The sequence below is a fragment of the Callorhinus ursinus genome, unplaced genomic scaffold, assembly GCF_003265705.2.
Source record: "Callorhinus ursinus isolate GAN/ISIS: 27379988/994484 unplaced genomic scaffold, GSC_fseal_2.0 scaffold39, whole genome shotgun sequence".
Taxonomy (NCBI): Eukaryota; Metazoa; Chordata; class Mammalia; order Carnivora; family Otariidae; genus Callorhinus; species Callorhinus ursinus.
In genome coordinates this window covers 21,151,309-21,174,381 of record NW_027397101.1, presented here as the reverse complement: position 1 = coordinate 21,174,381, position 23,073 = coordinate 21,151,309, and the positions used below count along the sequence as shown (strand labels likewise).

At 41.2% G+C, this 23,073-nt stretch overlaps 1 protein-coding gene across 4 annotated transcripts in view; it reads right to left on the bottom strand.

Moving 5' to 3' along the window:
* The window catches only part of DENND4C (DENN domain containing 4C), a 135,215-nt gene extending 130,504 nt beyond the window's left edge, over window positions 1-4,711 (bottom strand). For 2 of the 4 annotated variants that reach the window (XR_012374787.1, XM_073880856.1), the window contains exon 1: window positions 4,434-4,564. The gene's annotated coding sequence lies outside the window, so the exon portion shown is untranslated. Of the gene's footprint in view, window positions 1-4,433 lie in introns of all 4 variants that reach the window. The other 2 variants (XM_025887828.2, XM_025887829.2) reach the window with 2 other exon arrangements.
* Window positions 4,712-23,073: the final 18,362 nt, after the last annotated feature.

Below are 23,073 nucleotides of genomic sequence, written 5' to 3'. Positions count from 1 at the left end.
TGAGGGTTGCTGGAGTGGTGGGGGGGTGGGAGGGATTGGGTGGCTGGGTGATAGACATTGGGGAGGGTATGTGCTATGGTGAGCGTTGTGAATTGTACAAGCCTGATGAATCACAGATCTGTACTTCTGAAACAAATAATGCAATACATGTTAAGAAAAAAAAAAGAAGAAGATAGCAGGAAGGGAAGAATGAAGGGGAGTAAGTTGGAGGGGGAGACGAACCATTAGAGACGATGGACTCTGAAAAACAAACTCAGGGTTCTAGAGGGGAGGGGGTGGGGGGACGGGTTAGCCTGGTGACGGGTATTAAAGAGAGCACATTCTGCGTGGAGCACTGGGTGTTATGCACAAACAATGAATCATGGAACACTACATCAAAAACTAATGATGTAATGTATGGTGATTAACATAACAATAAAAATTTTAAAAAAAAAGAATTGGGGCGCCTGGGTGGCTCGGTCAATAAGTGTCTGCCTTCGGCTCAGGCCATGATCCGAGGGTCCCAGGATCGAGTCCCGCATCAGGCTCCCTGCTCTGCGGGAAGCCTGCTTCTCCCTCTCCCACTCCCCCTGCTTGTGTTCCCTCTCTCGCCATGTCTCTCTCTGTCAAATAGAAAAATCTTAAAAAAAAAAGAATTAAGACTCTAAGACTATTACTTACTATATTTCAAAAGTAAAATTAATAAACATAGAAACATAGCAAATCAGTAACAGGGAGAATTATGAATTTATATTATGCTACCTCCTCAATGAATTCAAGTCATACAGGCATATCTAGTTTTTCATCTTTCTTTAATTCTGTTCTCAATTAAATACTGTATTAGAGGAGCCCTAATAATCCACCGCAAATGAAACAGTTCAAAGAATGTTTAATTTTTCAAAAGTTTAAAAAATAATTTGGTTTGGGGACACCTGGGTGGCTCAGTTGGTTAAGCGGCTGCCTTTGGCTCAGGTCATGATCCCAGGGTCCTCGGATCGAGTCCCGCATCAGGCCTGCTTCTCCCTCTGCCTGCTGCTCCCCCTGCTTGTGCTCTCTCTCTCTCTTTCCGACAAATAAATAAAATCTTTAAAAATAATAATAATAATAATAATTTGGTTTGGACTATCATATTAGCAAAATGATTTCATTATCATATTATTTTAAGAGTAATAAAGTGGAACTACAAAAATGTTAAAAGACAGAGAAACAGTCAAATTCACCATGAAACAGCAAAACTTTTGACTATTACAAAGCCATAAATTAACAGCACCAAGGAAAACATGTTATGTTTAAAAAGACAATTATGTGGGGCGCCTAGATGGCTCAGTCAGTTAAGCGGCAGGCTCTGGATTTCAGCTCAGGGCACGATCTCCAGGTCCTGAGATCAAGTCCCCAGACAATGGGCTCTGCAGGGAGTCTGCTTGAGATTCTCTCCCTCTGCCCCCCACCTACCATGTGCACACACAGACTCTAAATCTTTTTTTTTTTTTTAAAGACAATTATATATGGGGTGCCTGTGTGGCTCAGTGGGTTAAGTGTCTCCCTTTGGCTCAGGCCATGATCTCAGGGTCCTGGGATCCAGCCCGGAGTCTCAGGCTCCCTGCTCTGCAGGGAGTCTGCTTCTCCCTCACCCTCTCCCTCTGCCCTGCATCCCTGCTCCTGGGCATGCTCTATCTCAAATAAATAAAAAGTCTTTAAAAATAAAAAAAAGACAATTGTAGGATTATTAACCACAGAATTATATACAAGTATGGAATGGATTAGTACATTATATTAATATATTATACAAATAGAATAAGAATAAAGAAAAATGTAAGATAGGTGAGAATTAAATTTTTTCCTTTTGAATTTCCTTTAATCATGTTATATTCTTTTCCAATAAAAAGTTTTCAAGTAGCACATTAAGCTCTACTACACTTACTTATTTGTTATTATGTACTGACATAAGTAGAAAACATTTTTAAGTTTATAAATTACCTAATTTCTTCCCAAAAAAAAACTGTTTTAAATTTCAAATAATAAATGTATCTGATTTTGGAATTTCCTACAATCTGATGCTAACCCTACACGTTTACACCAGCTGTAACATGTACAACTTTCCCCAACTTTTAAGCCTTACAAAGCAATCTCCAATCCCAACAAGGCATTCCATTTACTACAAGTCTGTCAAACTGACAATCTGAAGAGGAGATAAAACTCGAGGCAGTATCTGACAGAACATAAAATTTTAATTCTTGCATTAGGAAAGCTTATTTGCCCTTACTATCTCAGTTTCAGCAAGCATATTATATTGGAAACTGAAATTCTAACAGAAATTCCCTTCTGCAAATCAGAAAGACCAAATGAGACAACCTGCCTCTGACTCAGCAGCTTTCTTTTTCTTTACAACCTGTACTTAAGTTGCAAGGGTGAGACTAACGTTCAAAATGAGCAGCAAAGCCAATGCAAAATCAGTAACTGTCTTGGCAGGAAACTCCAAAGAAAATACGAGATGTTTTGGTACTAACTGTAAGATATACAAAGAGCAAAGGTGCCTTTATGTATCTTTATCATTTAAATCCTTGTGTATAGCTACAAACTAGCTTTTACTGAAGATAATATGTTTCTTTATAGAGAGCACCTCAACCAAATAATCTTCCAAGTCTGGCACCACGAATTGTCACAGCCTACACATCACTGCAGTTCCTTGTAATTTAAAACATTTGCATTTTAAGAAGTCTCCACACACCAGCTCTACTGCCAATTTCTTCAGCTGAAAACTCAAGTTTCTACTACAAAATACTATGTTTACTCTCAACAACAGGATGCACTCATTTACAAATTATAGAAGAGTATAAATTACTCCAATATTCAACTTCAACATTTCTAACATCATCGCATATCTATTATCCAAATTAACAAGTCTAAAACCGTAGTGCACTGAGGTACTATGTATGGCCAAAATCAACTAGCATATTACCGGTTCACTAAAATCAACTATTTTGCAAAATGGCCACACGAGATACCAATGTAGTGCAAAATTTGGATTGAGTTTGCCATTATGAGAAAAATGAGTCAAAACAAGCCTATACGAGGCAGTTCACCCTCACTAATACAAATCTAAATTCATTTCTGAGTCCCCAGCCTCACAGCAAGAGGACGGTTTACCAACCTTTTAACGGTAATTAATGCAAAGAACAGGGCAGAAAATAAAATATAATGGTGTTTTTTAATGATTATTACTGAACAAGAACTGACAGACATTCTTTAACGCTCAGAGTTTTCCTTTTGATACCGATTTTGCTCTTACGTGTACAAAGAACATCATAAACTATGCTCTTCATTTCGGATAGCTTAATACAGACGCTCCCCCCAAATCAAGTATTCATTAAAAACTTGGCGCCTTAGCGCTAATATTCTTCCCCGTCTTACTATACCCCTCACCTTCTAAACCGGAAGACCGGAAGGGAAGATCTACTCCTACCGCAAATAGAGGTCTAGGGAAAAAGACTTAACACGAGTTTGTACACAATTAAGCAGTCTCAGTAAATCAAATTCCCAGATTACGATGTTTGACAATCTCTTTTAGGCAAAACACACAGACAGCTGAGGGTTCGTTCGTTACTAGAGATGACACCCTCACATTTACACAACTAACTTCGGTAACTGGCCTAAATTTTCCCGTGTGAAACAAACACAAAAAGGGATGGGACGACGGTACTCTCTAAAACTGGGTCATTCCTTATTTGTTCTGATGCGACGGAAGGGAAAAAAGGTCCATGAAGCAGCAGAAGAAAAAAAAGGAAAGCATTCTCAGTGCAGAAAAGTTACAGCTCTCTCTACACCAGTCAGCGCTAGGCGCTCATTAGTTGGTTTTATTTGTGTTTAGTCACTCGGAGTTTAATGGAACCAGCCTTCCGAAAAGTCATTTCCCACAAGGAAGCCCTGAGGATCAGCCACGGTAAGGCAGAGGAGGACATGCCCTCCATTCACCTGCGACACCTGCTCGGGCCCCCAGGTCTCCCGCCGCGGTCTCTGGACCCTTCTCGCCAGACCCCAGCCCTCGCTCTCCACCCACTCTAACCCAATCCCCGCCCCCTCCCCGCCCAGCCCCCTCCCACACGGCCGTCTCCCAGGATGTCCCCAGGGCCCAGACCCCTCGCGCGTCCTGGCAAGTGGCTCTCAGGAGCCGGGGCGGGCGGCGCGCGGAGGCCCGTACTGGCGCGGCCTCTCCCCCCATCATCACTCCCCGCAGGCTCCGGGGACTCCCCGCCCCCGGAAACCGAGGAGAAACTAGGCCGGGAACGCCAGCCCCGGCCACTTTCCGCCTGCTTGGCGACCCCGCGCAGGCTGGCCATCGGAACTAAGCCCTCGGAGTTGCTACCTGCCCGGCGCCCTCCGCAACACCGGAGCGCGGGCCCCGCGGTGGCGCGGCACAGGGTTCCTCCGCGAAAGGCCCTCCACCGCAGACTCACCTGCCGCCCGCTCCACCTTCAGTGCCACCCAGACACAGCCCCTTCCTGGGGCATGAAAGCGCCGGCTTCGCGGCCTGCGCGCCCTCGGCACAGCCGGGCGGGGGACTTGCTCCCGCGGCCGCCGCCGCCACGGCCCGATCTGCGCCTGCGCCGCCTCACGGGCTCGGTCTCGAGGGGAGCCGCGTGCAGCGATAACGGCCGGGAGCGCGAGCTCGCGCGGGCGCCTCTGCTCTCTCGAGTCCGGCCGTGCGGGCGGCGGGTCGCCTAGGAGCTGCCCGCTGCACTACCGCTCCGACAGCTGACGGCCATGTTTCTGTTCCCTTTTCTTTTTTTTTTCTCCCCCTCCTTCCGCCCCTTTCCACAGAACAGCACTTTCCTTTTCCCCCCCTCCCTCTCCCTTTCCTACTGCGGGGGCGGGTGGAAAAGGACATGGGGGAGGGGTGGGGAAGGGCGGGGCAGACCTAGAGCCCCGCCCCCGGGGAGGGCCGAGCCCGCGCGGCCACTGCTCCCCTCCCCCCACCTCCCGCGGCGACCCCCGCGGGGCGCGAGGTCCCAACCCCACCCCGCTGGAGCCCCTCCTCCGCGTCCGCTCCGCCAGTCCCCAGCCGAAACCGAGCTGGAAGGAAAGAACCCTGAGCGCTGCTTTGCACCCCTTCTTGCGGGACTCAGACTTTCTGTGTGGTGTAGGTTTATTGCCTTGGCCTCAGGCAGGTGGCGGCTGCTCCTCTCGGCCTTATCCAAGACGGGGAAAGTGACGCTGAGTCCCTCAAAGTCACTGAGAATGCCGCACGGGATGCAGGTCTCTGGAAGAGAGGTTTCGTTCCCACGGTGGCAGCTGGAATTTCCACGCATGACGGGGGAGGGAGGAGGGCTCTGAGGCTGGAGAGAGACTCGCGGACTGGCGCTTCCCGAAGTCCTTTCCACGCTGCAGCGTCCCAAGAGAGTCCTTGGCCGTGCTCCGTGTCGCTGCCTCGGCCGGGATGTCGGGATGGGGACTCCGAATGGAGAAATCGCTTGTTTTAAGTCCTCTCCTGCCTCCTAAGTGTGGGTTCCTTATCTACACAGATGCATGCAAAGTCCTTTCACCTTCGTGCAAATTTTGCAAACTATTTTTTTTTAAGAATTTATTTATTTGCGAGAGAGAGAATGAGAGATAGACAGCACGAGAGGGAAGAGGGTCACAGGGAGAAGCAGACTCCCCGCTGAGCAGGGAGCCCGATGCGGAACTCGATCCCGGGACTCCGGGATCATGACCTGAGCCAAAGGCAGTCGCTTAACCAACTGAGCCACCCAGGCGCCCTTGCAAACTATTTTTGACAAACGTTTGGAAGTTATTAGAGTGAGGAAGAATAGCAACTAGTTATTCAGTAGAAGCAAGTGGTTTGAAACAACGTTTTTTATCTCCTGGCAAAAAAAAATAATAAATGGCGAATGATTTCACAGATTCCATGGCGGGTCAAAATTAGAACGGGTAAGATTTGGGTATCTCTGATGAATATTCCAATATTTCATGATCATTTTCCTGAGAATTACTCTTGATTCAATCTGCACTTTTGATGAAAAGTGTAAGATTAGACCTCGGTCATGAGCGCTCTGTTGTCGGTTTACTTCTGAAGTTTTTTTTTTAATTTTTTATTGTTATGTTAATCACCATATATTACATCATTAGTTTTTGATGGTTTACTTCTGAAGTTTATTGCATGTACAGATAGTTCGAATTTTGTAGCCAATGGCAGAAACTATTTTCCTAACTACATTAGCAGTCAGAATTGATTCTGTAGAAATGCACAGTAGTAGATATAAGGCTTATTTAGTAATAGTTTGGAGTCAGTTTGAGCACAGTGAAAACCAATGTTTGACAACCTGGACGGAAGTTTTTCACGGAACTAATAACTGGAAATTTAGCTTGAGGACTTCTTGTCTTTCCTTTCTCCAGGCATATTAATTAATAGTTTTAAAAGATTTAATATAGACAAGATGTCTTAATGGATAGATTTCATTAACACAGGGAGTTTTATCTTCTGGGTTTTTTGCAACCACAGAAGTGAAAAATGGAAGAAGCCAATATATCTCTTCCATTTGATTGACAGATTTTCCTCAGTTTGCATGTGGGATTTAAGAATTAATTTAATTTTTTTTCACTATTTTAATTGCCCTATAGATTTCCCATAGATTTGTCATTGCCATTGTCTACCTAAAGTTTCATGGAATGAACTTGTATATTTGGGGCCTAATTTTCTTACCTCAGTAGCTGTTCTTAGGTCTGAAAGTCTTTGATTCAGCAGCCTTCTCAACTGCAATCTTATGTGCCCAGGACTAAAATAAGCTCATTTTAATTTTTAGCATGTAAATATTTGAGTCCAAAACATAGGAGAGGAGCTTGTTATAATCCTATAGTATCAGTTTCAGTTGAGCCTTTCTAGATGCAAGAATGCATAGAAGAAACACCCAGTCCATTGAAGAAGGGAATACAGACATGTGATTGGGCATGGTCACTGCAGATTTCTGTGGATCAGCATTGCAAAAGAGTTGAATGGAAATCCTGTAAATTTCCTTAAAATAAGCAAGATATTTTGGGTAGCCATCTTCAGTGCTGAAGCATCCCATATTATTCTCTTGTTCCTGTTTGTTCCCTCAAAAAACTAAAAATTGCCTGTCACAGGAATATTCAAAGACCTTTGTACTTCTTTATTTCTTTTGATCTGTTTTATTTAACTCCATGTTTAACAGAAGCATTACAAATCTAACAGTTTAATCTGATTATGGTAATTCATTATTTTTATAATTTCTTTTTTTATTTTAAGTAATCTCTACACCCAGTGTGGGGCTTGAACCCACAACCCCGAGATCAAGAGTCACATGCTCTTCTGGCTGAGTCAGCCAAGCAACCCCTATTTTTGTAATTTCTTAATGTCTGAATTCCATGCTAGATTGTAACCCTTGAAAGCAAGGTTCACATGTCACATGTATATTTATATGTCAGGTTCTTTCAGATTCAGAATAACCAATATATGATAGACTTGCAAAAAAGTATTTGATGAATGACTGAAATAAATCATGGCCCCCTCACTTTCTTCCACTCCATCCTAAAGCAAGTTACTTAATTTTCCTCATGTGTAAAGTGGGTAAAATTATATTCATAAGAAGTGGGATCATTTGTTAACTTACAATAAGCTATAATATCCAACCGACCAGTCCAGTAATGAATACTTAGCACATGTGATAGGCAGCCTTTCGTTGTAGATTACAATGATCCCTGCTTCCTGATTTATGCCCTGTGTAATCTCCTTCCACTGGGTGTGGAGTGGACTTACTGACTAGCTTCTAACACACAGACTACATCAGAAATGATGAGATGTCTCTAACAAGATGAGGCTATTAAAAAAGAAGACCTGTGGCTTTCTCTCTTGTCCTGCTGGATTGCTTACTCTGAGGGAAGCCAGCTACCATGTCATCAGGCAGCCCTGAGAATGAGTTCAGAAGTGTATCCTTGCCAAGTTGAGCCTGGAGGTGACTGTAGCCACAGCTAACACCTCCATTTTAGCCCTCCTGACAGACCCTGTGCCAGAATCACCCAAATAAGCTGCTTCTGCATTCTTTACTCACAGAAACGGTGAGATGAGAAATGCTTCTTGTTTCCAGCTGCAAAATTTGGGGGGGGGGGTAATTTCTTTCATAGCCAAAATAATTAATACATCATAGTAATACCTGGAAGATAGCAAGTCTTCATTAATGGTAGCTCTTCCTTGACTGAGTCTAACAGGGTTTTGCATGTGTTTTCTTAGCATCCTATGACACTAAATTTAATGATAATGGTTACAGTTGCAATAAGAGAAGGTATCCAGGAAAAGTGGAAAGACTGACTTCTCTTGATCTGTTATTTATAAACTATCTTTGCTCCAAAAGAGTCCATTAAAATGTATTTCCTATGATATCTACGATTTGCTTCAAAATAATGCAATGGGGGTAGAATGGTGAGTAAGTAGGAGTTTAGATAAAACAAAATTGGACATATGTTGAAATGGAGTGATTGCTACTGGGGGTTCTTTATGTTCTCTATTTTTTATGGCTTTTTAAAATTTTTCATAATTAAAAAAAGTGGTTTTAAGTATTTCATGGAATCATGAGTTTGGAGTAGAGGGGAAACTTTTTAGAGATCATCTATGCTATTTAACTGATTTGATAGATGGGGAAATTAAGACCCAGCAAAGTTTATTGATGTACCTAGAGTCTCCCAGTCTCAGCTTTGGTGATTTCATATTTGAGTTTGGAGGAGAAACTACTAAATTCTTAGCTCTTTTTTTCCCAGTCAGAGTAATTTAACTCTAGATTTTCTAGGATAGCCTCCACAGCATGAAAATCTGAGCCTGATCTCCATTTTCCAATGTATAATCCACATATCGTACACTGGTAAGCTGTTTGGTCCCAGCCTCTCACTCATCAATTTTTGAAAACATAGGATTTGAAGGCCTGGTGATTCATGCCTGCAGGCACTATGCTATTCTTCTAGAAAAGAGTTCTAAGTAAGAATGACATCAACAAACACTAGATCTGCATTATTCGTATATCTAAATGAGCCAGTGTGTCCCACTCTCCACAGGAAGCATTAGCACACTCTCCTTATGCTCCACTCCAGTATCTTATCTGGCTGTGGACTCTGTCTCAGCATTATCAGAATGGCCTCATCTAGAGTCTTTTGGAGTTACTCAGCATATTCTTTAAACAACTCTCTTTACTAGGCCTGCATAGCTGGACCAGCAGTAGGAAGGACTGGCACAAGGCTCTTGGTGTTGAATCAAAGTAGAGTAAATGATCCTGAGAACAAACCACAAAGAAGAGTAGGGATTACCAAAGGGAGAAAAACAGAGAAAGAAATAATGGGTAGAGAGGTTGACAGGAAGATAGCCTATATGAATATCTGAGACACAAGACCTCTCTTATTTCTCACGTCAGAGCAAATTGTCCTCACCACAGATCAAGAAATATATGTATTCTAGGGGCACCTGGGTGGTACAGTCAGTTAAGTGTCTGACTCTTGTTTTCAGCTCAGGTCATGATCTCAGGGTCTTGAGATCAAAGCCCTGTCTGGGGCTCCAAGCTCAGTGTGGAGTGTGCCTGAGATTCTCTCTCCTTCTTCCTCTGCCCCTCCTGCTTATGTGCTCTCTCTCTCAAATAAATAAATAAATCTTTTTTTAAAAAAAGAAATATATGTATTCTCTATTTCAAAGATCATTTTTTTAAATTTTATTAAGAAATCAAAAACAAGGGGCCCCTGGGTGGCTCAGTCATTAAGCATCTACCTTCGGCTCGGGTCGTGGTCCCCCGGGGTCCTGGGATCGAGTCCCGCATCAGGCTCCCTGCTTGCTGGGAAGCCTGCTTCTCCCTCTCCCACTCCCCCTGGTTGTGTTCCTGCTCTCACTGTCTCTGTCTTTGTCAAGTAAATAAATAAAATCTTTAAAAAAAAAAGAAAAGAAATCAAAAACAAGGGGCGCCTGGGTGGCTCACTCGTTAAGCATCTGCCTTCGGCTCAGGTCATGATCCCAGGGTCCTGGGAGCGAGCCCTGCATGGGGCTCCCTGCTCCATGGGAAGCCTGCTTCTCCCTCCCACTCCCCTGCTCATGTTCCCTCTCTCGCTATGTCTCTCTCTCTTTCAAATAAATAAATAAATAAAACCTTAAAAAAAAACCAATAACAACACCCACATTATATCATCTTGCCCTGTGTTAAATTTTCCCCATCCTCTAGTCACTGACATTTCTTGTCTATTTATGTGTTTGCTCTTAGCATGTAAATTCCATAAAGGCAGGAACTTGACTTTATTCACTACTATATCCCTGGTACCCAGAACAGTAGTAAATATTGTTAGTGAATCAATCAAATAATTAAGCAGCCCATGAGGAGTCTTCTCTCCACTTTTCAGCCTCCATGTTTCTGGTCATTGTTCCATCCCAGGGATTACCAAAATCCTAGTACAGGTAAACCCCAGCTAGCTCTGCCTCTCCAATCCTACACATATGCCTGAGCATGTCTGAAACATCTGGAACTCTGAGCTGTATTTCTTCCCTGTGCAGTCTACATGAGAAAGTTCTTTGAGTTGGGTCCAGAGCATTAAATACGGTTGTGAATAATTCTATGCTAGCAATAACCATAACTGACAATGCCTAAAAGAGAACAGCAAGTTAGCAAATCCTGTCTTAACTGACTCGAATGGCATGTTAATTCTCAACCTAATGATTTATTTACTGGTGCCCACTGCCTTCATTAAAATTATTAGAGCATTTTCTTTTGAGCTTGTCAAAGGGAAAATTGTATTTGTGTTTACTTTAGTCACCAAAGTTAATTGCTATTTTAATACTCTTTTGATGTGCTAATAGCTCCTAATGAGGATCATTAATTAGAAAACTAAAAGGAGAAGGCAGGTTTCTGCAGAAAATTTGAATCTATTCCCACTACTCCCCTAAACTCTATTTCCTGAGACTTACCACTCATTTCACCTAGATTTCTACAGTTAAATCAAACTCAGTTAAACCATATTCATTGGGAAAGAATCTAGCAGTTAGGCTTTTGGATCCTTGTTTACTCCATAAGCAAGTTCTTTCATGTCCCTGAGCCTCTTTCCTCTGGCATAAAATATTTATCTTGCAGAGTCATTTAAGATTAATCATCATTTGCAGCAAGCATTTATCAAGCACCTACTATAGGCCAGTCACCATGTTAGGTACTTAATCTTCATTGTCTACTACTCCGCCCTATTGGGGAATTGTCATTATAGTTTCCCATGAGATAATGTATAGTGACTGGCACATACTCAGACAGGGGTTGGCATACTACAGCCCTTGGCCAAATCTACCCTGATGCCTGTTTTTGTAAATTTTTATTGGAACACAGACATGCCCATTTGCTTACTATTGTCTATGGCTATTTTTGCACTAAAATGGTAGAATTGAAGAGTTATGACAGAGAAAATATGGCCCACAAAAATAGAAGTATTTGCTATCTAGGGGCGCCTGGGTGGCTCAGTCGTTAAGCGTCTGCCTTCGGCTCAGGTCATGATCCCAGGGTTCTGGGATGAGCCCCACATCGGGCTCCCTGCTCCGCAGGAAGCCTGCTTCTCCCTCTCCCTCTGCCTCTCCCCCTGCTTGTGTTCCCTCTCTCTCTGTGTCGCTCTCTATCAAATAAATAAAATCTTTAAAAAAAAAAAAAGAAGTATTTGCTATCTAATACTTTATATAAAAAAAAAAGTTGCCAACTCTTAACAACTAGGAGACCAACAAAAGTTAATTTGATTTACTTTTCCCTCCAAACAGGAGACCAGAAAAAAAAAACAAAAAAAACACAGACAAGCAGGGATAGAGAATGGGTCACCAATGACTAGAGTCCCAAGGGATCAACGATTTTTACCAAAAAATGGGGCGAGGGGGTGGGAAGAATAGAGGTGAATGACCCTAATTTGTGACTTCCAGATACATTGCCTTTTGCAGAATGAGCAGCCTCCAGTATGGAAAGTGGCAAGCAATGTGCTTATGGACGAATTAGGATTTAGTTATTAGTCCCCAGGGGAGAGTCAGGTGGAAGGTGTTCAGTGAATAGGTTAAGGATGTAGAGGAGAAATCTGTTTATGATGGAAAATCTCAGGAGGCAGAGTAGAAAGCTTTGTAAAGGAAGAGTGAAGGCAGTAGGGACTCCAGAATGTCTATAACCAAGGGACTTAGGGCTGTCACTGGTTGAAAGAATGTCACTTATTCATACCAAGAATGGGTGAAGGGAGCTGAAGGAGATCATTGGAAATCTGGAGCTGCTCCCTAATGTCCCATTGGCACTTCCCACTAGTGGGAGGTCAGGAATGGGAAAAGGAAGCAAAAGTAAAAGCAGCACAAAAAGGCATGACAAAAAGTACTTATATTTTGAACAGTGACTGAAGATGATGATGGAAATGATAAACGTGGTAGAATAACCTGGCTTCAGGATTTCAAAAGGATTCTTCTCATAAACTTGCTTTACCTTGGGTAGAAGCCCAGGTCCCGGTAGAATCAGTGGCCTGGGGACGCTGATAGTCTGACCAGTAAATTTTGTAGGCCTGAAGTGACCAGGTCTTACACGATCAGTGCTTTAACTGTAGGTATCCAGCAGTTCTGTCAATGAAGTTGTTTTCATTCTTTAAGCCTACTGGAATTATGGCAATCAGTAGGCCATCGTGCAGAAAGGTAAATTGAAATAATCCAATGGTTAAAAAGAAAAAATAAAAGGGGCACCTGGGTGGCTCAGTCATTAAGTGTCTGCCTTCAGCTCAGGTCATAGTCCCAGGGTCCTGGGATCAAGTCCCACATCGGGCTCCCTGCTTAACGGGGAGTCTGCTTCTCCCTCTCCTGCTCCCCCTGCTTGTGTTCTCAATCTCTTTCTCAAATAAATAAAGAAAATCTTTAAAAAAAAGAAAAGAAAGTGAAACCATACTATCAGAAGTTCTTAGTCTGTTTTTTGATATGCTTTTGCTTCTTGCTTTTTTTTTTCCAAGGTAACACCATCTTTTAAAATACTTTTGTAGTTGTAGGAAAGTCACATAAAAGGACCGTGATTTCTGGAAAGTTAAAAAAAACAAACAAAACAAGCAACTACCTCTAGTGTTGTTTCAGGGGAGTTCTGACTCTAATGTATACTCTCCTTTCACCTCAACTAGATTTTATATCGTTCAGTGTTCACGAGCCATTTTCACTACGTGTTTTGCAAGTCATGACATCTCCAGAATTCTTAAGCAGAGTAGTAACTTGTTTAATATCCACTTTTTAATATCCAGAGAGTCAGTATCTTAGGGTAACTTTTCTGAAGATTCCATCCCATTCTGGGACAAAACTCAGAAGCTTTTTTAAATTTACCTGTTTGGATTCAGTTCAATGACTTTTTTTTTTTACCTTTGATCCTAATATTCTTCAGCTCTTTCATTTTTTAAACATATAAAAGTTATTCTAGAGCTGGACTTATAGACTGGTTTGCTCAGGAGGCAGCTAAAATTAAAGTACTATTAGTAATGTTGTCCTGGTGTGTGGAAAACAAGTTTTTTGAGCTGACATGTTAGAAAAGCATTTTGATTTCAGAGAAAGGCCACAATTACTTATATAACTCAGCCAGAAAACATACCTAAATTACAATTCATATTTTTTATTAACATATAACATATTATTTGTTTCAGAGGTACAGATCTGTGATTCATCAGTCTTACACACTTCACAGCGCTCACCATAGCACATACCCTCCCCAATGTCCATCACCCAGCCACCCCATCCCTCCCACCCCCCACCACTCCAGCAACCCTCAGTTTGTTCCTGAGATTAAGAGTCTCTTGTGGTGGGCGCCTGGGTGGCTCAGTTGGTTGGGCGACTGCCTTCGGCTCAGGTCATGATCCTGGAGTCCCGGGATCGAGTCCCGCATCGGGCTCCCTGCTCAGCAGGGAGTCTGCCTCTCCCTCTGACCCTCCCCCCTCTCATGCTTTCTCTCTCTCTCTCTCTCTCTCTCTCTCTCTCTCTCTCATGCTCTCTCTCTCAAATAAATAAAAATCTTTAAAAAAAAAAAAAGAGTCTCTTGTGGTTTGTCTCCCTCTCTGGTTTCATCTTGTTTCATTTTTCCCTCTCCTCCCCTATGATCCTCTGTCTTATTTCTTAAATTCCTCATATCAGTGAGATCATATGATACTTGTCTTTCTCTATTGACTTATTTTGCTTAGCATAATACCCTCCAGTTCCATCTACGTCATTGCAAATGAGATTTCTTTTTTGATGGCTGCGTAATATTCCATTGTATATATACCACATCTTTTTTTTTTAAGATTTTATTTATTTATTTATTTGACAGAGAGAGACACAGCGAGAGAGGGAACACAAGCAGGGGGAGTGGGAGAGGGAGAAGCAGGCTTCCCGCAGAGCAGGGAGCCTGATGTGGGGCTCAATCCCAAGACCCTGGGATTACGACCTGAGCTGAAGGCAGACGCTTAATGACTGAGCCACCCAGGCGCCCCTATACTACCTCTTCTTTATCCATTCATCTGTCAGTGGACATCTAGGCTCTTTCCATAGTTCGGCTATTGTGGACATTGCTGCTATAAACATGGGGGTGCATGTGCCCCTTTGGATCACTACATTTGTATCTTTGGGGTAGTAGTGCAATTGCTGGGTCATAGGATAACTCTATTTTCAACTTTTTGAGGAACCTCCATACTGTTTTCCAGAGTGGCTGCACCAGTTACAATTCATATTAAGTAAAAGAAAGGCAAAGGGTCAATACTTTTTCACTCGTTCATTATTTATTGAATATCTACTAGGTGCCTACACTGTTCTAGGCACTAGGGTTGGAGCAAGAACAAAACAGATGAAAATTCCTGCCTTTGGGAAGCTTATATTGAAGTGAGGGAAAACAAGCAATAAACAAAATAAATAGGAGGGGCGCCTGGGTGGCTCAGTCAGTTAAGCGTCTGCTTTCAGCTCAGGTCATGATCCCAGGGTCCTGGGATGGAGCCCCCAAGGGCGATGGACTCCCTGCTTAACGGGGAGCCTGCTTGTCCCTCTACCTGCTGCTCCCCGTGCTTGTGCTCTTTCTCTTTCTGATAAATAAATAAATAAATAAATAAATAAATATTTTTTAAAAAGCAAAATAAATAGGAAAATATATAATATGGTAAAAAGTGATAAATACAAAAAAAAATTACACTGGGAAGGGGAACAGGGGCTTTTGCCAACGAGCTCTTTGCAATTCTAGTCAGGAGCTCAGTTAGCTTTGAACACTCTTGATTTCTTCAGAATGCTTTGGAGCTTACAGACACTTAACTAGAAGCTCGAAGAGTGTTCCAAGAGATAGGAATTGGGACTTGTGGTAGCTTGCCCACTTATCTGATTACTTGAGACCTTATGCAGACTTCGGCTCGGGTCATGATCCTGGAGTCCCAGGATCGAGTCCCACATCGGGCTCCCTGCTCGGCGGGGTGTCTGCATCTCCCTCTGACCCTCTTCCCTCTCGTGCTCTCTCTCTCTCATTCTCTCTCTCTCTCAAATAAATAAATAAAATCTTTAAAAAAAAAAAAAAGACCTTATGTAGAGCCAGAGCATTATTCCATGCACAGCCTTCCCTATCTTCTGCACCTCCTCTACGACTTCTCCCCTGCCAGTTGTTTTTCGTTTACGCATTTAAAGTGAAAAGAGGGGGGGCAAAGCATTAGGAATCCTTTTGCTTATATTTTGAGTCTGATGCCTTTTTTTGGCTTTTTAATTAATTACATATATATCAAAACTGTAAATTTTTAAAATTAGCATACAGTATTACATTAGTTTCAGGTGCACAATATAGTGACTCAACAATTCTATGCATTACTCCGTGCTCATTATAAGCGCCCTCCTTAATCCCTTTCATGTATTTCACCCACCCCCCCACCCACCTCCCCTCTGGTAACCATCAGTTTGTTCTCTATAGTTAAGAGTCTGGTTTTTTTGTTTGTCTCTTCCTTTTCTTTGTTCATTTGTTTTGTTTCTTAAATTCCACATGGGAGTGAAATCATATAGTACTTGCCTTTCTTTTTTTTTTTTTAAGATTTTATTTATTTATTTGAGAGAGAGAGAATGAGAGAGAGTACGAGAGGGAAGAGGGCCAGAGGGAGAAGCAGACTCCCCGCCGAGCAGGGAGCCCGATGCGGGACTCGATCCCAGGACTCCAGGATCATGACCTGAGCCGAAGGCAGTCGCTTAACCAACTGAGCCACCCAGGCGCCCAGTACTTGCCTTTCTCTGACTTATTTCACTTAGCATTATGCCCTCTAGATCCATCCATGTCGTTGCAAATGGCAAGACTTCATTATTTTTTATGGCTGAGTAATATTCCTCTGTGTGTGTGTGTGTGTGTGTGTGTGTGTGTGTGTGTGTACCACATCTTGCTTAACCATTCATCTATTGATGGACACTCGGGTTGCTTCCAGAATTTGGCTCTTATAAATAATGCTGCAATAAACACAGGGATGGCTGCATCAATTTACATTCCCACCAACAATACACAAGTGTTTCCTTTTTCCTCATATCATTGCCAACGCTTGTTGTTTCTTATGTTGTTGATTTTAGCCATTCTGACAGGTGTAAGGTGATAGCTCATTGTGGCTTTGATTTACATTTCCCTGATGATGAGTGATATTGAGCATCTTTTCATGTATCTGTTGGCCATCTGTATGTCTGCTTTGGAGAAATATCTGTTCATGTCTTCTACCCTTTTTAAAATTGAATTATTTGTTTTCTTGGTGTTGAGTTATATAAGTTTTTTATATATTTTGGATACTAACCCTTTATCATAGATGTCATTTACAAATATCTTCTTCTATTCAGTAGGTTGTCTTTTAGTTTTGTTGATGGTGTCCTTTTCTGTGCAGAATCCTTTTATTTTTATAAAGTCACAATAGTTTAATTTTGCTTTTGTTTTCCTTGCTCAGGAAACATATCTAGAAAAATGTTGTTATGGCCATTGTCAGAGAAATTACTGCCTGTGCTATCTTCTAGGATTTTTATGGCTTCAGGTCTCTCACAGGTCTTTAACCCATTTTGAGTTTATTTTTCTGTATGGTATAAGAAAGTAGTCGGGTTTCAAAAAAAAAAAGAAAGTGGTCCGGTTTCATTCTTTTGCATGTAGTTGTCCAAGTCTGGTGCATTTTTTTTAAAAATGTAAATTCTAAAAAAATTTAAGGTGCACCTGGGTGGCTCAGATGGTTAAGCGTCTGCCTTCAGCTCAGGTCCTGATCACAGGGTCCTGGGATCGAGTCCCGCATTGGGCTCCCTGCTCCGCGGGGAGTCTGCTTCTCCCTCTCCCTTTGCTTCCCCCTCCCTTGCTCTCTCTCTCTCACTCTCTCTCACACAATTAAATAAATAAAATCTTTTTTTTTTAAAGAGTAGCAGTTTTGTTTTTGTTTTTAAAGACTTCATTTATTTGACAGAGAGAGACACAGCGAGAGAGGGAACACAAGCAGGGGGAGCGGGAGAGGGAGAAGCAGACTCCCCACGGAGCAGGGAGCCCGATGCGGGGCTCGATCCCAGAACCCTGGGATCATGACCTGAGCCAAAGGCAGACGCTTAACGACTGAGCCACCCAGGCACCCCTAAATAAAATCTTTTTTAAAAAAGACGATTTCAGGGGCGCCTGGGTGGCTCAGTTGGTTAAGCGACTGCCTTCGGCCCAGGTCATGATCCTGGAGTCCCGGGATCGAGTCCCACATCGGGCTCCCTGTTCGGCGAGGAGCCGGCTTCTCCCTCTAACCCTCCCCCCTCTCATGTACTCTCTCTCTCTCTCATTCTCACTCTCTCAAAATAAATAAATCTTTAAAAAACAAAAAGACTATTTCATCATAGTAAATAAAATTTTAAAATTGTTAAATAAATAAAAATGTAAATGCTAATGAGTTCTAGAAATGGAAAGTACATGAAAGCAAAATTCCCACAGCTTTTGCTATTGCAGATAAACTGGTGATTGAATCCACCTTAGAATTTCTTTCCATTTGAAATATGGCACAGTACCCTGGAAAGCACTGAGTCAATGGTTTTGGTTTTGGGGTACCAGGTATTCCACTGCCTACCTGTGCAATATGAATAGGTCACATACCTTTCTAGGCATCAGATCTTCATCTGAGGAACTCTAAAATGCTGTGATTCTTCTTCTTGGTAATCAGTTCAAGTCATTAGTTACATAAGCCTAAATGAAATAAAACTTCCCTTTTTTTTCAGGAAGTAAATATATGTGGCTAAGATGATTAACCAAGTTTTGTGTATAAATTAAGTAGAACATGGATTTTTTTTTTAAAGATTTTATTTATTTGACAGAGAGAGGGAGAAGCAGGCTCCCTGCTGAGCAGGGAGCCCGATGTGGGACTCTATCCCAGGACTCGATCCCAGGACTCTGGGATCATGACCCAGGCCGAAGGCAGCCGCTTAACCAACTAAGCCAACAAGGCGTCCCTAGAACATGGATCTTATGACCGATTTACATGACTCTTTGATCCCCATGAATGTTTCTTTTTATTAGGAATATGTATCAAATTCTTTGCATATATTTATATTTTACACCAAAGTGGATTTTAAAATATAGAAAAGATTAATTTGCATAAACTAATCTCAACTTTGAAATTTGAATGGCTTTAGAAAACTAGAATATTAAGATCAATTTAGGGCAACGTTTTTTGGAACATAGCATTGTGTTGCTTTATATATGAACAAAAACTTGATAAATAATGTTAAGTAAAATCGTTGCCAGAAGGTTTGATAAGTGCATTATATATATTAACTCAGTTGAAACAGAGGAACCTCAGTGAGGTAGATACCATTATCTCCTTCATTTTATAGATCAATGATCTGGAATTCAGAGAGTTTAAATAGCTTGCTCAAGTCCACGGAGACCTTGAGCCTAAATTTGAGCCTAGGGCCTATCTGATTCTGGAGCCTTGGATCATTATCAGTATTGTTCTCTTAAGGAAGAACATTTTCATATGAAGTAACTAAACACTGGTTGAAGACAGTGCCAAGAGAAGATTAGGGGAGAGTGTACTGCATTTTGTGTGACAGCAGAGATTTTGAGGAGATCCAGTGACCCTCAATTACCCAAAGTTTGTACACCCAGAACTGCCATTTCCTATTTGAATTAAAAATATTATTTATTGCAGGGGCACGTGGGTGGCTCAGTCAGCTAAGCATCTGACTCTTGATCTCAGCTCAGGTCTGGATCTCCGGGTCGTGAGTTCAAGCCCCACATTGGGCTCCACACTGGACATGGAGCCTATATTAATATATATATATATATATATTAATATATATATATATATAGTTTATTGTAATTTCTATAAGAACTGAATATTCATTAATCCTGACAAATGTGTTTTTACACACAAGAGAATCATTAATATATCCTTCTGATCACAGAAAATAATTTATTATAAGTCTATTCAAGTAGAACATGCAAATGCTATCAAAAAAACCCTAAAACTCAACCATATTTAACACATATTTTTGCCTTTACAACATTAACCAAGGGTATTATACCTAAAGTAACTTTGATAATATTATTCTAATTTACTTCATTTGGATTTATGTATCACTCAGTATTTTGGTATATAAAGATAGTTATTGGGGTGCCTGGGTGGTTCAGTTGGTTGGGCGACTGCCTTTGGCTCAGGTCATGATCCTGGAGTCCCAGGATCGAGTCCCGCATCGGGCTCCCTGCTCAGCAGGGAGTCTGCTTCTCCCTCTGACCCTCCCTCCTCTCATGCGCTCTGGCTCTCTCTCTCACATAAATAAATAAAATCTTTAAAAAAAATAGAAAAAATAAAGATAGTTATTGGAGCACCTAGTGGCTCAGTTGGCTAAGCATCTGACTCTTGCTCTCAGCTCAGATCTTGATCTCAGGGTGATGAGTTTAAGCCCCAAATTGGGCTCCATGCTGGGTGTGGAGCCTACTTAAAAATAAGTAAATAAGGGGTGCCTGGGTGGCTCAGTTGGTTAAGCAACTGCCTTCGGCTCAGTTCATGATCCTGGAGTCCCAGGATCGAGTCCCACATTGGGCTCCCTGCTCAGCAGGGAGTCTGCTTCTCCCTCTGACCCTCCCCGCCTCATGCTCTCTATCTCATTCTCTCTCTCAAATAAATAAATAAAATATTAAAAAAAAATAAGTAAATAAAAAGATATTTATCTTTTCTCTTATAGATCATTACTAAATCTTTTCTCTTGTAGGTCATTATTTTTTTTTAAAGATTTTATTTATTTATTTGACAGAGAGAGACACAGCGAGAGAGGGAACACAAGCAGGGGGAGTGGGAGAGGGAGAAGCAGGCTTCCCGCGGAGCAGGGAGCCCGATGCGGGGCTTGATCCCAGGACCCTGGGATCATGACCTGAGTCCAGGGCAGACGCTTAACGACTGAGCCACCCAGGTGCCCCTGTAGGTCATTATTAATAGCAGTTGTGGGGTGCCTGGCTGGCTCAGTCAGTGGAACATGTGACTCTTGATCTCAGGATTGTGATTTCAAGTCCCACGTTGGGTGTAGAGAGTACTTAAAAGTAAAATTAAAAAAAAAAAATAGCAGTTTGTTAGCTCCAGGTTATTGAATACAAAGATCATAACATTGCATAAAATAGTCTATAATTTAAATTTTTACCTACTTTGGTTTCAGTGAGCCTAAGAAGTATTCCCTACCCCAGGTAAATTTCAAGTAATATACTGAATAACTTCCAATTAATAGTAACTCAGAATTCAAAATTATATGTTAGCAACTATTAATTGACATTCCCTCAACTTGGACTTTTAAGTAAGGAAATATTTTTTAGACATTGACTACAGTATATAGAAGGAAATTGTCAATAAATATATCTGCTTTCTTAATGTCAGTGGATCACATTAGTGTAATTTAGCCATAGAAATGAAACTGTTATAAAAATGATATAGCAAAATAAAGCAGCTCTATCATGAAACTGGGTCATATTCTGCCTTTTCTGTAGACTTCCAAAACAGGTAAGTCTACAAGAGACTTACCTATAAGAGAATTCTCACAAAAGTACTGCACAAAAGAAGAGCTGTATCCAACGTATAAGTGTTCAAGAAATAAGAATTCTCCAAAGAAGTAACTGAAACAGGGATTGAAAGACTACAGAAAACCCATTTTTTACCAGAGAGTAATTCATGTTCAAATCATCATCACAAAGCATGAACCCTGGAGACACATTTTTTTTTTAAAGATTTTATTTATTTGAGAGAGAGAATGAGATAGAGAGAGAGAGAGCACGAGAGCGAAGAGGGTCAGAGGGAGAAGCAGACTCCCTGCTGAGCAGGGAGCCCGATGCGGGACTCAATCCACGGACTCCAGGATCATGACCCGAGCCGAAGGCAGTTGCTTAACCAACCGAGCCACCCAGGCGCCCTGGAGACACAGTTTTTGACCCACGTTTAGGCAAATCACTTAAATTGGCACAACTGGACCAAAGGGAAGGATTTGGGAGGAAACATGCTCTCCGGCTGTTGGAAGCCATCTTGCTCTAATGAGGGAAGCCATTCAACTGTCTGAAGATAAAGCCAAGTTACATGGCAGAAGATTGGAGAAAATCACAGGGAAATGGAGCTGGAATATGATTGAATTAAACCTAAAGCTCTGGACTTCCATTTCTGTGAGCCAGTAAAATTCCTTATATTTTAAAGCCATTTGAGATAAGTTTCTGACTCTTGCTGCTAAAAGCATCTTAAAGGAATTCTTGACATATTGTTACTTTTCCATTATATGTTTTGTAAAAATTCTCCCTTCAGACCATGTATTGTCTTTTGTTTATTAGACATTCAAATCTATTTAAAGTTATAAAGATTAAAACAGGTGTGGTATCAGTGTTCAACTAGAAAGACATATTGAACTTAGAGATGGATTCAAGGATACGAAATCATTTACAATAAGATAAAATTGGGGAAAGATGGATTTCTATTAGCATTGCTTTGTGACTCATACCACAACAAAATAAACTGTAATTGGTTAAAGGCGTGAATGACAAATAGTAAAACCATAAAAATGTTACAGTAAACATTTTTAAAATAATTATGTAATCTTGACACAAGAAAGATCTTTCTAGGCTTGATGCCAAAGGTGGGAAATATACAGGAAAAGATATGGTTATACAAAAATTAAAATGTGTTCCTTTTTTTTTTGATTAGCATTTTTCCTTTTTTTAATTTTTTTTTTTTTTAAGTAGCCTCCATGCCCAATGTGGGGCTTGAACTCACAACCCCAAGATGAGATCACAAGTTGGATGCTCTATTGACTGAACGAGTCAGGTGACCCTGATTAGCAGTTTTCTTTTTTTTCTGATTAGCGGTTTCCAACTGTGAAAGTAATACATATTGATTATGTATAAAAATGTCAAACAATACAGAGTTGTATAAAATAAATAATTAGCATCCCCTTCTTTTCTTCAATCCCTCACTTTATAGCTAACTACTTTTAATAGTTTGTATTAAATATTTCTGGGCTTTTCTCAGGACATACATACACATATAGTGTGTGTACCTAAATACATAACGTTTTCAAAATAAGAGTCCTTCTAAGTGATATTTTGCATGTAGTCTTTCTCCCTCAAAAGCATATCATTGACATCTTTCCTTGTCAACATGCAAAGAGCTACTTTACTCTTTCTGACATCTGCCTTGCATATTCTAATACATTAATGAACGTTAGTGTATTGAATTAATCCCTTATTAAAGGATATTCTGGATTTTTCCAGTTTGGGAGATTTTATTACAGAGAAAGTTATAACAAACATCTGAAGATTTGCTTTTGTTAATATACATGAATGGCTCTTTCAAATCAATTGTGTTCCAAATAAAAACACAAAGGGCACACATTTAGATAAGAAAGGACATAAAATATGATATTTACATGGGAAAAATAGACAAAAACAAGAAGGACGATTCAGATGAAATACACATGGTAAACCAATATAAGCAAATATCTGACAAATAAATATTTGCATTTGCTAGTGATAGGGAGAAAAGAAAATGAGATACTGCTTTTCATCCAGCAGATGAGCAAAGTGGGGGGGGAGAATGAGAAAAGAGGAAGTGTGGTGGTGAGGAAAAGGCATTTTTATAAACTAACAAGTATTCATTCGT